This window comes from Pan paniscus, chromosome 16 (assembly GCF_029289425.2).
Source record: "Pan paniscus chromosome 16, NHGRI_mPanPan1-v2.0_pri, whole genome shotgun sequence".
NCBI lineage: Eukaryota > Metazoa > Chordata > Mammalia > Primates > Hominidae > Pan > Pan paniscus.
In genome coordinates, this window is record NC_073265.2 from 13,292,270 (window position 1) to 13,309,843 (window position 17,574).

Here is a 17,574-nt window from a genome sequence, read left to right on the forward strand (position 1 = left end):
TTTGGTCACAGTGACCGCCACCGTTGCCCGGGGATGGGTCCCTGAGACTTGGCGAAGTAGGAGCCCTGTGTGATCGTGCGTCAGAGTCGGGGCTGAGGCCAGCCCCGGCCAGGGCAGTTACCAGGACGGTCTCCGGAGGCCGGGATTCGCGGAGGGTCCACCAGCAGGAAGAAACCCCAGGAGGAAGATCAGATCGCCTCAGACAGATCGCCGGGGAGGCAGCGCGGGATCCCAGCCTCAGGCGTGCGCGGACGGTGTGCGGGTGAGTCTCCCCAAAAGTGGTGCCCTTGTGATGTCGAGGACAGGTCTCCCTGTGTGCCCGTGGGCTGCTGTCTCACCGGTGGCTCGTAGTCGCGGAGAGCAGAACCCGGCAGCTTCAGGGGCTGCCTGGGGGTGGGTGTTACCTGCTGTATGTCTGTGTCCGTTACGGATGTGTGTGTGTGTGTGTGTCTGTGTGTCTGTGTGTGTGTGCGCGCGCGCGCGCGTGTCTGTGTGCCCACTACCGTCTCTCTCTTAAGTCTCTCTCTCTCTCTCCCTGCTCACTCTTTCCGTCGCCCTCTCTTTCTGTCTCTGTCCGTCTGTGTGTGCGTGCGCCTTGGGACACATGTTCCCTGTGCGCCGGAGGCTGGGTTTCTTGCACGTCGGCCTTTCTTCTGGTCAGCCTCTCCCCGCGTCTCTGCCTGGGTGTTGTGGCCGGTTGGCAGTCGTTTTCCCGGCGGTTCCGGTTTGGGGGTCTGTGAAGGCCTGGGCAACGTGGGCATCTGTGTCGGAGCCGCAGGGGTTTTCATTCCCTCCCCATCCGGAGCAGCCTCTTTGCTAGGCTAGATCCAGACGACCGCTCCCCAACCAAGGACAAGGGCCTCCCAGGCGCTCATTGTCCACCCGCAGGAGGGTGCCCGCAGACCTTCCAGAAGATGCTTCTCACGCCTCTCGCCCTCTGCCCTCATGGAGAAATCTAGCCACAGCTCGACGCAGGGACGGGGAAGGAAGCCGTCAACGTGATGGGGCAAGCATCTCTGTCACTCAAAGGCAGTATAGAGGTCCACCACAGAGGCATATCCAGTATGGTGCCCACCACCTCATCTTGGGGCTGGGTGAAGGGCAAGTGGCACTGCAGGAAATATTAGCCTTGTTCTCTGTCTTCGATTTGTTCCAAAATTGCGGCCCACACCAGTGCTTGGGCTTGTGAGAATGGAGGGCTCTCCAACAGTTCAGAAACAAGCAGTCTGCCCCAGGGGTGAGAGGAGCAAAAGACACCCCCACCTATGCTTTTCCATGGAACATCAAGTCCCTCAGAGTATAATCTCTGCTGGGTTCTTGCTTCCTTATTTTTCTGTGTTCAAGTTTCTTCTTGTGGTGCTCTAGCACACTTCCGTCAATATAGATATTGGAATTAACGATTATTTATCCATAACTTTGCTTTCTCTTTCTGAGAATAACTAGAGTCAAATATCTATAGTCAGTCATATTGAAGAAAAACCTCAGAAATATACTTCTTAGTAACTCAACACCCAAGAGCAAATCATAATGGAAATTATAAAATATTTTTAATTAAAAAATGTATACTACATTATAAAATGTGTCATTCTAGAGGAAAATGTAGAACCTTAAATTCTTATTTTAGGAGGACAACAAATTAATATTTAAAATGTTTTGAATTTATTGGTAGAAGTTAGAAATATCAACAGAAATAAAAGGAAATAAAAAATACATGCATAGTGATTAAGAATACAGGGAAAGAAAAGTCAAGAAATATGGCCAAAAGTTTGTTAGTTGTTGTAGGAGCCATACAATAACAAAACTCTGGAGAAATGGCTTGATAAAATTAAGAGAAGAAACAAGTATGCAATCTCAGGAATCAAAATAGGAAATAATTATACATCAGGTGTCAAGAATTTTTTTTGTTTTTTGGAAAGGATCTGATGGTAAATATTTTAGGTTTTTGGGCTATATGGTTTGTTGCAACTAATCAATTCTATTGTTGTGGCATAAATTGAGAGTATATCAATGAATAAGCATGACAGTGTTCCAGTAGCACTTTATTTATAAATACTGTCTGGCTTATTTGCCACAATTTATTGAGTTTTGTTTTAAATAATACAAATATCAAGAAGGTAAATTAGTGTAGTATGAAAACGTTTAATTCAATAAATTTGGAAATATATGTAAAATGTGTACAATTACTTGAAACATGCATTTTTCCAAAAGTAACCTAAAGTGAAAAGAAAAATCTGAATTGTGCTACAACAAATGCATTTAATCAGTAGTCAGAAATCATCTCATAAAGATAATTTCAAGCCATGATGACTTTACTGGCAAGTTGTTTCAAACATGAAACAAAACAATAATTCCAATCTTACATACAATTCTTTCTGAGCATGAAACAGGAAAGAACATACTCTATTTCATTTTATTATGCTATTATGACTCTGATATTATAACCTGACAAGGATAGTAAAGGGAAAGTAAATTAAACAGCAATGTAATTTATGAAAATAATGAAGGAAAACTTAGAAAAGTACCATGCAGAAATAAGCAATGCATTAAAATGTAAGACATCACAGCCAATGTTTATTCTAAGAAACCCTGGGAAGCAATAATGGCCTCATGTAAAGGTATCAATTACTATGATACACCACAACAAATAACTTAACAATATTATAAGCATATTTAATTTTATTTTCTTAAAAAGTCATACATTTTAACAACCCGAAATTAAAAGAGAATCTAGTTTAACTGATAACATTTGTTTTCAAAAGTTCTATTGAAATTATAACACTTAACAAAGGAATGTTAAAATATTTCCTTTGTGATTGGGAACAAAATAAACATAGATGGTACAAGCAATTTTATTTATCCTTTTGCAGGTCTTAGACACTGGGATAGGATTGTAAATATTAAAAAAAGAATTATGAAAGAGAAAACAGATTATTATGTTACCGATGACACTAAGTACACAGAAAATTCAAAATGATTGTAAGATACATTATCCTAATGAATATGAGCTTTTAGCAAGATGCTTTGACACAAACGTATTATGCAATATTGAAATGCATTTCAAATAAGTAGAGAACTTTATTTAGATGTGTCAATGTGGCTTACTCTCACAAACATAATATTTAGTGGTATGATTAAGTCACAAAAGAATATGTACAGTATAACTCAGTTTAAATAAAGTTCAGATAAACATAGACATAACATTGACATAAATATATTCTTGAATTGAAAGACTTTAATGAAATCACTTCTCCCCAAAATTAATCTTTGTAACTAGTGCATCCAAAGTAAAACCCAGTAAGGTTTGATTTAGATATTGACAAGCTAATTCTAGAATTTATGTAAACTCTAAAAATATTAAAATTCAGTTAATAATTTATTGAGGAAGGAAGAATATATTACAGGAAATATTATAAGACTTAATTAATGCAATGTGGTATTAACAAAGTAATAAATAATCAATGAAATGGAATAGGTAGACTACAGTAAGGAAAATATAAGAACCCATGATATGTAAGAAAGCTAGTATTATAGATCAGTGGTGAAAAATAAATTTGCCAATAAATGAGAGTGAGAAAACTGGTTATACATATGGAAAATAATTAAAGTGATTCTTTACCTTATATAATATGTAACAATCAATTCCTTGGCGATCAATATTTAAATGTAAAGCCAGGCAAAAATTACAGAAAACCCAGCAGTAAAACAAAGAAAATGGCTTGCACATGTGCTTTATAAAATGTACAATGTAAGTGTCCACCATACATATTTAGAATCACTTTAACTTGTTTTTAACACAAAAATGCAAATGAAAATCTTTTATATGTACATTATTACTTATACAACAGATTGACCAAAAAAAGTCTGACAAGAAAGACTTCTGGCAAAGATATAGAGCAATAATAATTTCATATGCTTTCCTGGAAATGGAAATTATATCCGTTTTAAAAAGAGGCTTGTATTATCCAGTAATATTGAAGATGACCATATATTCTAATCAGCAATTGGCTTTCACTCCTTATTTTGTATGTACGTGGTTGGCCATTAAGAAATGTGATCCAAAATATTTACAGGCTCAGTTAAGTACTATAAGCAATGCAAAAGTTAAACAACAGTAGAATGTGGTAGAGTCATACAGTGGAATACTACACTTTAGAAAAAAATAGATAACTTTATTTAGATATGTTAATGTGGCTTACTCTCACAAACGTAATATGCAGTGGTATGATTAAGTCACAAAAGGATATGTACAATATAATTCAGTTTAAATAAAGTTCAAGGACACAAAACAGCAGGTTGGATTGTTTATAAAAGGTTTACTGGACACTAAATCTATAAAGATAATAATAGAAATTATTTTAACACATCCTTCAATTACCTTTCATTCCTCCAGAAATTTGTTGAAACCTCTTGAATGCCTATGACCTTTCTCATTTCCTCCACTGTTTAATTTCCTTTTATACTTTGTTTAAAACTTTGAATGGACATATGAGAGATGAAGTCATATTTTTCTAAATAAGTTCAAAAATATTTTGCTTTAAAATATAAGTAGTGATTAAATTTCTAAGAATTGAGCAATAGTTTAATGTTATAAATTTAGTTTTCATGAATATTTCTCTCTCCACATTTCTTCTCAACTTGCTCATATCCCTTCAAATGACAAAATACTTAGAAGTATTTGAGTCAAGTTAGATATAGTTTTGAAGATATTATTTGCTTATTTGTCTATGAGAGGTCAACAACAACTTCCATGAATATTAGGAAAGCAAATGTCGGTAGGTCTATTCACTTCAATATTGAATTCACCTATATCTGAAATTTAAATGTCAGTGATAGGACCGACAGAAAGTGACAATTTCTTTAGGTAACACAGCACTAAGTGGCAATATTTTAATATTGTCACTATTACATTTTTCAGATATACAATATATACTTTACCAAGAATCCTAGTCTATTATGTTCTAAGGATGAGCTGTCTTTATACAAATCCACAATAAATAGCTGTGTAAATAAGTTACCATTTTTATTTTATAGCATAAAATATATTTCAAATAGTTGTACAAATCAGATATGTTATAAAAGAAACATCTTTCCTATTATTGAATTACCCAAAGTTGCTTACCTAACATAGAATCTTGTGGAGGAAAATAGGCCAGTGAAATTCAGTGATTATTCATTATGATCAAGGTGATTAGTACAGAAATCTCCATGACTATTCTGTGCAGTGTCTTTTCTTTAACAATATTTGATAATCATTCTTATTTTTACTTTCTGTAGACAAATCCTTTCTTGTTTTGCCTCTTTTTAGGTACTTTTGAGATTATAAAAGTATATAGTAAAAAGAAATGCACACACAAAACTATTCGGTTGGTATACTTAATTTTGTTAGAATAGATTTAGTCCAGGTATATTCCAGTGGTTTCTTACTGAGAGTCCATCCTAGTCCCCTGATTATTACTTCAGTGTTCAATGATGTTTTTTCCTTCATGTTAACAGGAAATAGTTTTGGTTTCTGCTAAAAATGGCAGTTGCCACCAGTATGTGTGAGTTTTATTTCTTAGAAAATAACTATATTTTATATTTGGTGAATATCTTAGTTTTGCATTTAATTTGCTAAGTAGAATCAATGCAATCACTGTCATATTCTATAGTTTTTCCTAACAGATTGATAGAGTAAAATGTATGGTTTTTCTAATTTTTAGCATGTGTGTCCAATAAAATGACTTTATATAATTTTTTTCTTGTTCATTTTTTTTCCAGTCAAAGTTTCTTCTTTAGTTTCTCATATAATTGATTCAAAACTCCTAAGTGATGATCACAGTAACCTTAGGTATTTCTTAATTCTCCATAATAAATATAGCATCTGAGTCTAATTTCTTCTGGGAGATTTATTAACTTTTAAGATAGCATGTGTCACTTACATAATCTAACAATGCATTTTGCATACTAAAATGATGAAACATTCTTAATGAATTTAAATAGCTACTTTATCAGAAACAGGAGTCATAGGTTGAATTTTTATGTGAGTAGTAGAGCTAAGAATATTTGTAAAACAGCTTTCCATGATGGGCTCCAACAGGATGAAGTAAGACCACCTATCAAGGAAATAAGATCAATCCCAAAATGAACTGTACATGAAATTCTGCTCTAAGATCTTTTTGCTTTTTAACATGATTTCAGAAAAGGCTAATTTTTGTAATGGACTACAATACTTGTTTTGCTACATAAGCTTTCAGGATTTTTTTCTTTTATTTTTATTTTAAAATTAATTTTTGAGCAGCATTCTTGACTGCAAGAAAGCTTCTGTCAGTTTCCCAAATTACTCAAATAACATGTATTTTACACTGAAAATCATGAGCTCCTTAACTCAAAGCTTTTCCTTGTTGTTTTTGTAACTATTTACCATACAATTACTTGTAAATGAAATGTATAACATAAATATGCGCTAACATAAAGGAAGATGTTTAAATATTTTTTAAACTTCTGAAAAAAGATAAAATTCTCGGTTTTTAAGAACATTGTATCTTTCATTTTATCCTTCTTTCTCCTCCAAATATATTAATAACTATCCTTCTATTTGTTACATTCTTTTACTTAAAGGGACTAAAGTATAAATCAGGTAATTAATACACAAAACTTTATTCTGTCCCTTGCTTGTAGCACTACTTCATTCCAGTTTCCTCAGAGTTTATTATATAAATCAGACAGATTTGTAAATAAGTATTTTACAGTCTACATTTATTTAATTATGAAAATGGAAACATAGAATAAAATGTGGACAGATAATAAGCTTTACTTGTGTGTTTCTGCATCTTTTCAAGTTGATCAGGTATATGGATGGCATTTTAAATAATGTGTTAAATTTACAGAATACATTAAATAGAAAAGAAAATCGTGGGAAATAGGAAAGCCTTTCCATTACGGGTTTAGATATAAAATGTTCTATTCAGTTACAAACTAAACCTAAAATGAGAGGTTTCTTTTGTTTAACTGAAAGAGCTAGAGAGTAATTAAAGGTAATTTGCATGTTAATATTCTTAAAAGGTTCGCTTTTCTGTTCTAAGAATACCAGGGAACAATTGAATAGATAAAAAGCAAACTATAAATTGCCAAATAGATCTTTTGTATAATAATACATCTCCCAAGACAAAGGATAGTTCAGACCCATAAAAAATAAGGGAAGTGTATTTGCCTGACTGGTCTTGCATCTTGCCTGACCACAATGAATTTGCATCAGATTTTAAACTCACAGAGTTATAAAATATCTTAATGTGTTAAGAGGGAATCAAAAGTGAATGTGATTAACTTGAAGGAACTAATTGGCAGACTTTAACATTAGGCTAGTTTTAATAAATATTTAATAAATATTAATAAATTTAATAAACTAATAAATAAACTATTTATTTAATAAATAAATAAAGGAACTAGTTGGCAGACTTTAACATTAGGCTAGTTTTAATAAATATTTAATAAATATTAATTAATAAACTATTTAATAAATAAAACTGAAAGCAGAAAAATACTTTTCTTAAATAATTATTAGTGGCAGATTGATACTGTTAATATTATTGATTCAATCTGGGAAGTCCTCCCTCTTGCCCTTTCTCTACCCAGATCTTGCATTCTTTTGCAAAATAAGAACAATACAAACTCATTATTATTATTATTTTATTTATTTTATTTTATTTTATTTTATTTTATTTTATTTTATTTTATTTTATTTTATTTTGGAGACAGAGTCTCGCTCTATCGCCCAGGCTGGAGTGTAGTGGCGCGATCTTGGCTCACTGCAACCTCCGCCTCCCGGGTTCACGCCATTCTCCTGCCTCAGTCTCCTGAGCAGCTGGGACTGCAGGCTCCCGCCACCATGCCCGGCTAATTTCTTATATTTTGTTTAGTAGAGACAGGGTTTCACCGTGTTAGCCAGGATGGTCTTGATCCTCTGACCTCGTGATCCGCCCGCCTCGGCCTCCCAGAGTGCTGGGATTACACGTTTGAGCCACTGCGCCCGGCCACAAACTCATTAAGTCACTTATTTATTACTCTATTCCTCAATGAACTCTTTTGTAGACTTCTAACCCATCTATAACCAATGCAGTGGTACTCCTCCCTCTCATATTTAGTTTCTCAGCTCAAGTAAGACTTCCTCAGAGGTTTAATCTAATTAATCTTAATCTAATTAAAATAGAAACCCTTACCCATTTATTCTGTCCAAAGCAACGTTTCCCCTCCCCTCCCCTTCCCCTCCCCTTCTCTTCCTCTTCTCTTCCCCTTCTCTTCCCCTTCTCTTCCCCTTCTCTTCCCCGTCCCTTCCACTTCCTTTCCTTCCCCTTCTTTCCCCTTGCCTTCCTTTGAAAGGAGCCAGGCACATTCCTCAGCCCCGGGCTCAAAACAAACAAGCCCAGTACAAACACATCCCATCCTCCCATCCCACCACATATCGCCATATATCTCTCAAACTTCCTGAGCCCAGTACAAACACCACCAGGAAAGTCTCCGATAAGGGGACAGCCGTTCAAAGTTTTACTGAAAGAGCGGGAACCAAAAGAATTCCTTTGTTCCCCTGTAACTTTCAGGCTATAAAAGCAAACACTCGCATTGTTCAAGGCCCTCTTGTATGCTGTGGAATGGAGGGACCAGGTTCGAACTTGTAGTAAAGATCCTTGCCGCTTGGCTTTGACTCTGGACTCTGGTGGTCTAATTTGGGGAACTAACGGTCTGGGCATAACACCTTCCTGCCTTCTTTCTTTTCCTTCTTTCTGTCTTTTCTAATACAAGGCTTGACCACTGGGGTAAAATTGTCAAAATGTAAAAAGGAGATAATTAAAAAATAAATAGTACCTAAGTAGTATGCTAAAATATACATGGGGCAAGATCATCTTTGCATTTTATCCTTGGGTGCATTCTGGACCACCTTAATCTTTTTTTTTTTTTTCCTAAGACAGAGTCTCTCTCTGTCATGCAGGCTGGAATGCAGTGGCACCATGATGACTCACTACAGCCTCCACCTCCCAGGCTCAAGTGATTAATCTTAAATAGTGCAATTATTCTATTTAATCACAAATGTCAGCATCTCTTTTCTTTAGTTTTGGCACATGATTTTCACCTTTCATCCTCTCTCTCTCTCTCTCCATGCTTCATTATATTAGTTCCCTAGGCTATCACAACAAATTGACACAAACTAAATGACTTCAACAACAGCAATGTATTCTAAAACAGTTCTAGAGGCTAGAAGTCCTAAATACAGTGGGGCCACACTCGCTCTGAGGTCCCTAGAGAGAATACATTCTGTAGATCTTCCAGCTTCTGGGGGCTGTCAGCATTCCTTTACTCATGCCAGCATTCCTTTTCCCCAGCTTCTGGGGGCTGCACCACTCCAATCTCTGCTCCCTGGTCACATTGCCTCCTCTTCTGTGTGTCAAGTCTCCCTCTGACTCACTCTTAAAAAAACATTTGTCAGGCCAGGCACAGTGGCTCATGCCTGTAATCCCAGCAATTTGGGAGGCCGAGGAGGGCGAATAACTTGAGGTCAGGAGTTTGAGACCAGCCTGGCTAACATGGTGAAACCCTTCCTCTAATAAAAGTACAAAAATTATCTGGGCATGATGGCAGGCGCTTGTAATCCCACTCCTCAGGAGGCTGAGGCAGGAGAATTGCTTGAACCCGGGAGGCAGAGGTTGCAGTGAGCAGAGATCACACCACTGCACTCCTCCAGCCTGGGCGAAAGAACAAGACTCCATCTCAAAAAAAAAAAAGAAGAAGAACATTTGTCATTGAATTAAAGACCCGTGAGTATATTTCAGAATAAGCCCCTTCCCTTAAAGTCCTTAACTTAATCACAAGCATTGCCATATAAGGTAATATTCACTGTTTAATGTGTCATTATATTCAAAGATTCCAAGGATTAACGCGTCACATATCTTTTAGAAAAAACTATTCGGCCTACTAAACTCGATGAGTCTTCATCTACTAAGACTCAGGCCAAGTCAGATAAAAAGCTTTATAATATTCCACACCTCTCTCTACACGTGTTAAAAACAAGGAGAAAGAGTTTCTCTTAAATTTTTAAGTTCATTAAAAATAGAACAAAAGCAGAAACAATTGAGGTTTTTGTGGTTGTTGCTGTTTGTGTCTTTATTTTTAAAGATTCTACTTTGTACCATATACGCATGGTAAATTATTCATTATCATATCTGCTCCTTTTTTTTATTTGAAGTAATCATATTCCATGGAAAATATTTAAATTCCCAGGCATTGTTAGTTGTAGAGCTCATAAAATGTTCAATGCTTCAGTGAGTTGCAAATTGAAAACAAATAAATTCTTGGAGAAAAACTTGACAGTATTCTACACACTTTGCTCTTGATTGATGTCATGTGGTGATTCCAATAAATGACTTTTTTCAAACAACTTAAACTATAACTGATTTAAGTAAATGGGGGTGCAATGGTTCTTTCTTATAGATCTCATCTGCTGAGATGCTATACACAGAATTTCAATCATCTTACCCTATGATTTTTCAAAGGTATATAAGAATGAATAATAATATTGTTATTATTATTCTAAAAATAAAAATAATTATAATATTCATTATTCTAAAAATAAATTTTTGTTTATTATTAATAAAATAACATAAGGATACATTTATTTATTTATTACAATCATGAAAATATTTAGAATGTACCATTTTCTAGGTAGTAAACTAGTGCTTCACATATTTTTGTTCATTTAATCTTTATTTTTATAAGTCAACAACTATAGACATTATTTTATATTATTTATACTTTATAAAATATAATAAAGACATTTAAAAATATATGTCAAATATATAATAAAGTATTACATTATAAAATACCATATTTTATAAAGTAGATGACTATCAATATAGTCATTATATAGATGAGTAAACTGAGGCATATTGTTTCTGTAAAAACCTCCAGAGCGCACATAAAATAAATGCTGCAGACAATGAGCCAAAACATCATACTAAGGATTTTTCTTCCAGAAGCTGCACTCTTAACTACTAGGCTCTAATGCCTTTTTTTATATAAATGATATCATATTGTTCTCTTTTGATCTGGCTTCTATTAATTAGCATATTTATTGAGATTAATCTATTTTATAGTATGGATGAAAGTTTCATTTCTTTTATTGCTTGTAGTATTTCAAAATATGGATATATCAAAGCTTGCTTATTCATTTATCTGTTAATGAATATTTGATTGTTACATGCTCTTCACTATTAGCCCCTCTCTCCCATAAAAAAGTGCTGTGAATGTTTTGGTACACGTTTTTTATGTACATATACTTTCATTTCCCTACAAATTGATTGGCAGTCATATGATAGGTGCATACGTCAAAATATTTTAAAAACTGACAAGACTTTTTCCAGAGTCATTGTACTAATTTCCATTACCATTAGCAGTGCATGTATGTTGGTTTTCCTCTATAGTTTTGCCAACACTTGGCATGGCCAGACTTTTTAACTTTAGCCATTCTTTTTTCTTTCTTTCTTTTTTATTTTTTCGAGATGAAGTTTCACTCTTGTTGCTCAGGCTGGAGTGCAATGGCACAATCTCGGCTCACTGCAATCTACACCTCCCGGGTTCAAACAGTTCTCCTGCCTCAGCCTCCCAAGTAGCTGGGATATAGGCGCGCATCACCATGCCCAGCTAATTTTTGTATTTTTAGTAGAGATGGGGTTTCACCATGTTGGTCAGGCTGGTCTCGATCTCTTGACCTCAGGTGATCCACCCACCTTGACCTCCCAGAGTGCTGCGATTACAGGTGTGAGCCACTGCGCCTGGCCTCTTTTTTTCTTTTTTGAGATAGGTTCTTGCTCTGTCACGCAGGCTGGAGTGCATTGGCACAACCATAGTTCACTGCAGGCTCCACCTCCTGGGCTCAAGTGATTCTCCCACCTCAGCTTCCGAGTAGCTGGTACTACAGGCATGTGCCACCATGCCTAGCTAAATAGAGACACCATGCCATGTCTTTTTCTTTTTTGTAGAGACAGGATCTCACTATGTTGCCCAGGCTGCTCTTTAACTCCTGGGGTCAAGAAACCCTGCTGCCTTGACCTTCCAAAGTGCTGGGATTACAGGCTTGAGCAACTGTACCCAACCCATTTTTGACAGACACAGATTAATTCCCTAATGACTAATGATATTGAGGATCTTTCCATGTGTTTACTTTCTATCTACATATGTTCTTTAGAGAAGAAGTATTCATTTAAGCCATTTGCCTACTTTTATTAGAGTTGCTAGATTTATTATCAAGTTTTGAGAGTTCTTATATTTTCTGGACACAACTTTTTTGCCAGACATATATTTTGCAAATATTGTTCTCAGTAGTGTCTTATATTTCTATTTGTTTTACAGTGTTTCCTGAGGAACATATGTTTTACATTTTGATGAACTCAAGTTGTCAATTTCTACTTTGATGAAACATGGTGTTTGTGTCATGTCTAAGTAGTATTGAGGTCAAAGACTTTTCTATATTTTCTCCTATACGTAATTTTTCTTCCTTTTCTTTTCACTTTGTTTTTACATTTTACATTTAGGCATATGATCTGTACTAAATTAATTTTTGTATCATGAGTTACGTGTTAAAGTTCTACTTTTTGCATATGAGTATCTAATTGTTCCAGCAGAATTTGTTGAAGGGCTATCTTTTATTTACTGAATTACCTTTGTATCTTTGGAGAACACCAATTTACCAAAATTCTGTACATATATTTCTGAATTTTCTATTATCTTCCAATGACATTTCTGTCTATCTTTATGCCAATATCACACTATTTTCCTTACTGTAGCCTTATAAGCTTTGGTATTAGATTGTGCTAATCCTTCAAAAATATTCTTATTTTTAAGAATTATTTTGGCTATTTTAGACTCTTTGCATTTCTACTGAAGTTTTAAAATTAGTGTGTAAATTCCTATAAAACAATGCCTAATAATATTTTAATTGGGATTGTATTGAATCTATATTTAGGGATAATCACATTTTACCATGTGAGTTTTCTAACCCATATTCATATTACATCTTTCCATTTATTTAAGTCTTCTTTAACTTTCTGCAGTGGTTTGAGTTTTAGTGTACCAGACTCTCACATCATTTGATAGATTAATTCCTAATTCTTCTACATTTTTCATGATATTATTAATAGTACTTTTATTTTAATTTTTTATTGTTCATTGCTGGTATATGGAAATATTAGTTTAATATGTTGCTTTTTTCTTTTTTATGTTGCTAACTCACTTATTATAGCCAGCAGTGTTTTTGTAGATTTCAGTGGACTTTCTACATAGACATGCCGTCTATAAATAAACCCAATCTACATTTTCCTTTCCCGTCTGTAATTCTTTTGTTTATGTTTTTTGTCTATTTTACTTGGTAGAACGTCTAGTGGAATGTTAAAACAAAGTGCTAAGAGTTAATGGACTCATCTTGTTCCTGAAATCGGGGGAAATAAACTGATTTTTCTTCATTAAATATGATGCCAGCTATTGTTTTTACATAGATATCTTTTATTAGGATATTCTTGAATTTCTTCTAGACAGTAATAACTTAGATCTTGTTTTATTGATCCAATCTGCTTTTAAATTGGTATATTTAGACCATTTATATGTAATGTGGTTATGTGTGCATATATATATATATTTTTCTTTTTTTCTTTTTTTTTTTTGAGACAGAGTCTGGCTCTGTTGCCCAGGCTGGAGTGCGATGCGATGATCTTGGCTCACTGCAACCTCTGCCTCCTGGGTTCAAGCCATTCTCCTGCCTCAGCCTTCTGAGTAGCTGGCATTACAGGTGCCCGCCACCATGCCTGGCTAATTTTTTGTATTTTTAGTAGAGACAGGGTTTCACTATGTTGGCTAGGCTGGTCTCAAACTCCTGACCTCATGATCTGCCCACCTCAGTCTCCCAAAGTGCTGGGATTATAGGCGTGAGCCACCGCACCTGGATATTTTTAGTTTTAAACCTATTATTTTGCTTTTGCTTTCTATCTTTCCTGAAGGAATTCAGAACCAGATACCCCCAAACATACCACTTTGGCATATTGATTTTTTTGAGTTAAAGACACTTGAAAAATAGCAGATGCAAGAAAAGCACTCTGATTTTCCTTTAAGGCACTCTGATTTTCCTTTTTCTTAAAAGTAGGAGGTAAAATTTCTACATGAAAGTTACCCTCTTTATACAAGAAGGAAAGTAACAGTCTCATCACCCAGGATGAGAAGTTGAGGCAAGGGAAACCTGTACAAACAGACCTTGTTAAACCAACCCTTATCCTGTTAATCACCTCTTCACCCAATTAACTACACTAGTTCCAGCTCCTTTGTCTTGTCATATTTCAAAATTTACTACTCTGTGTCTACTTCAGAACATAAGTGATTATGTCATGGAGTCTTCCTTCCTTAAAGAATCTCTCATGCCACATAATACATGCATTAAATAAATTTGTATGCATTTTCCTGTTGATCTGTCTTATATCAATTTAATTCTCAGGCTTAGCAGAGGAAAAAAAAAAAACTAAGAAGATGGTAAAAAAATTTTGCTTCCCCTACCATCCCATCTGTTTTTTGCTTATTTTCCCTCTTGTTTGCCTTCTTTTCCATGAATTAAATATATTTTATGGTTTCATCTTATCTCCTTTTTTACTTGAGAATTAAAACTCTCTATATTGTTAATTTTAATGGTTGCTTTTGAGTTTGTAGTATACATGTTTAACTCATCACATTCTACCTTCAAATTGTAATATACTACTTTACATACAGTATCATGAAGTAACAACATTTTCATTATTTTATCCTAACTGTTGTTCTGTTATTGTCATTAATTTATTTTTATATATGTTGTAAACTCATTATAAATTGTTATTATTCTTGTTTAAATTAGAGGTTAATAATGTTGTTTTCTTCTCTCTCTCTCTTTTTTTTTTTTTTTTTTTTTTTTTTTTTGAGACAGAGTCTAGCTTTGTACCAGGCTGCAGTGCAGTAGTGTCATCTCAGCTCACTGCAACCTCTGCCGCCCGGGTTCAAGCGATTGTCCTGCCTCAGCCTCCCGAGTAGCTGGGATTACAGGCACATGCCACCACACCCAGCTAATGTTTGTATTTTTAGTAGATACGGGGTTTCATCTTGTTGCCCAGGATGGTCTCAATTTCCTGACCTCGTGATCCGCCCATCTCGGCCTCCCAAAATGCTGGGATTACAGGCATGAGCCACCAGAACCGGACATGCTTTCCTTAAAAGCTAAATATTTTAGGCTTGTGTGCCATTAGGCTCTGTTACAACTACTTAATTCTGCTTTTGTAATTCTATAGCACCCATTGATAATACATAAACAAATGAGCATGAATGTGTCTCAGTAAAAATTTGTTCACATAAACAGGCAGTCCACCCATGAAGCTATAGCTTGCTGACCCCTTGTTTAAACAATTGAATTCAAACAGAAATAAAAGGATCTTATATATTTAACCATGTTGATACCATTTCCAGTGCTTTTCATTCTTCTATGTAGATCCAAATTTCCTTTTGATATTATTTTACTTCTGCCTGAAACATTTTCTTTAACATTTTTTATAGTGTTGTTTTACTGGTGATGATTTCTTTCAGGTTCCAAGTGCCTGAACAAAATCTTTATTTCACCTACATCTTGAAAGATAGTTTCTCTGAGTCTACAATTCCCAGCTGACAATGTTTATCTTCCAGTACTTTAAAGATGTTGCTTCATTATCTTCTAATTTTCTTTGTTTCCAATAAAATGTTTGCTGACATTTTTTGTTCCTCTGTGCAAACCGTGTTTTTGTCATTGGCTGCTTTGAGAATTTTTCTTTATCACTAGTTTTAAGCAATTTTATTTTAGTTTATTTTGTGCACAAGACAAGGATGCCCTCTCTCACCACTCCTGTTCAACATAGTTAGGCAAGAGAAAGAAATAAAGGGTACCCAAATAGGAAGAAAGGACGTCAAACTATCCCTGTCTGTAGATTACATGATCCTATATGTAGAAAACTTTATAGGCCCAAAAGCTTAAGGCCCGAAAGCTCCTTAAGATGAAAAACACCTTTGGCAGAGTCTCAGGATACAAAAAGAACATACAAAAATTACTCGCATTCCCATACACCAACAAGAGTCAAGCGGAGAGCCAAATCAGGAATGCAATCTGATTCACAATTGCTGCAAAAAGAATCAAATACCTAGGAATACAGCTAACTAGTGAGGTGAAAGATCTCTGTAAGAACTAAAAACACCAAAGATATCAGAAAGGATGAAACAAATGAAAAAACCTTCTATGCTCATGGATAGGAAGAATCAATATGATTAAAATGGCCATATTGTCCTTATTTTCAAATATGCTATTGCACTCTATGACTGATCCAAACTCCTGCCAGATATAATTCTAAAACTCTGTTTTGTTAATTTTATTATTTTATTTTTGGATTTTTAAATGCTTGGGAATTGGGAGATATGCACAATTGTCTTTGCTTTGTCCACAAAATTAAATGTGTATTTGGGTACTTATAGGACACTATTTGTAAAAACATTTATTTCTTCAGACATTGATGGTCTTGTCCCAGTTATTAACAACATCTACATGTTTAAGAATAAATTTTCTTTTCTATCTACTTCTTATTCCATTGAAAATTACCTTTCTATCCTCCTACTCTGGAAGTCTTTATGATTCTGTCCTAATCATTAGTATCCCATTGCTTCTTCAAGAGATGTCTATCAGTAGAATTTCTCCATTAATATAAGTTCATACTTCTATGAAAACTTTAAATCTCAAGTCTACAGTATTTCTAGTTCTAAAAAATATTTAAATTAGTTCTTTAATTATTTCCATCTTTATGTTTACTTTCCTTTTTTTCTAGCATTTTAAACAACTTTATGTCAACAATTCTTTATCTTCACTTTACCTCCCTTTACCTTTCTTCATTTTTTTCCTAGCCATTGGATTCAGAGAAAATTATTCAACTTTTAAACTTCAAACTTGCTAGATCTATATTTAACTATGTCTATTGTTCTCTTCAGAACATCTGTTGAGTTTTTAATCCAAGAGCTATTATCAGTATTTTCTAAAATGCAACCTCTTCTTGCATGTCTCTGAAGATATGAATTACACTTACTGTAATTACATTTGTTTCTTGTCTTAATTCTGATTCTCTGAAATTACTTATTCTGTTTGCTAAGTTTTGTATCTTCTTTCTTGTTTTTCTTAAAAGTTGGGTGACAATATTTTACATGGGTAGTTTTTCTGTTAATCATAGCTTATCTCCAATGATTAGGAAAATAACAACTATGAAGTAGGACAAAGTAACCTGGTTTCTTGTGTTTTAGCATTGCTGCTCCCTGTTCCTTCCTGGTTTTGTTAATTACCTGAGACTCTGCCCTGTTGATGTTAGTCAGATTCTAAGACTCACCTTGCCAAGCAAGCACTGCTTTGTTATTCCAAAGTGAAGTTCATTCTTACTTTGTCTGGAAAGCAGTCTCTGCATCTTTTACCTCATTATTTCCCTCCTTTCATATTATGTTTCTTCCTTTACCAATTTTAATGGAGCTTCCCCTTTTTCATCT

General features: G+C 34.8%; 1 pseudogene; it reads left to right on the top strand.

Moving 5' to 3' along the window:
* LOC129394044 (tropomyosin alpha-4 chain-like) overlaps window positions 1-17,574 on the top strand; it is a 92,266-nt pseudogene that overhangs the window by 23 nt on the left and 74,669 nt on the right.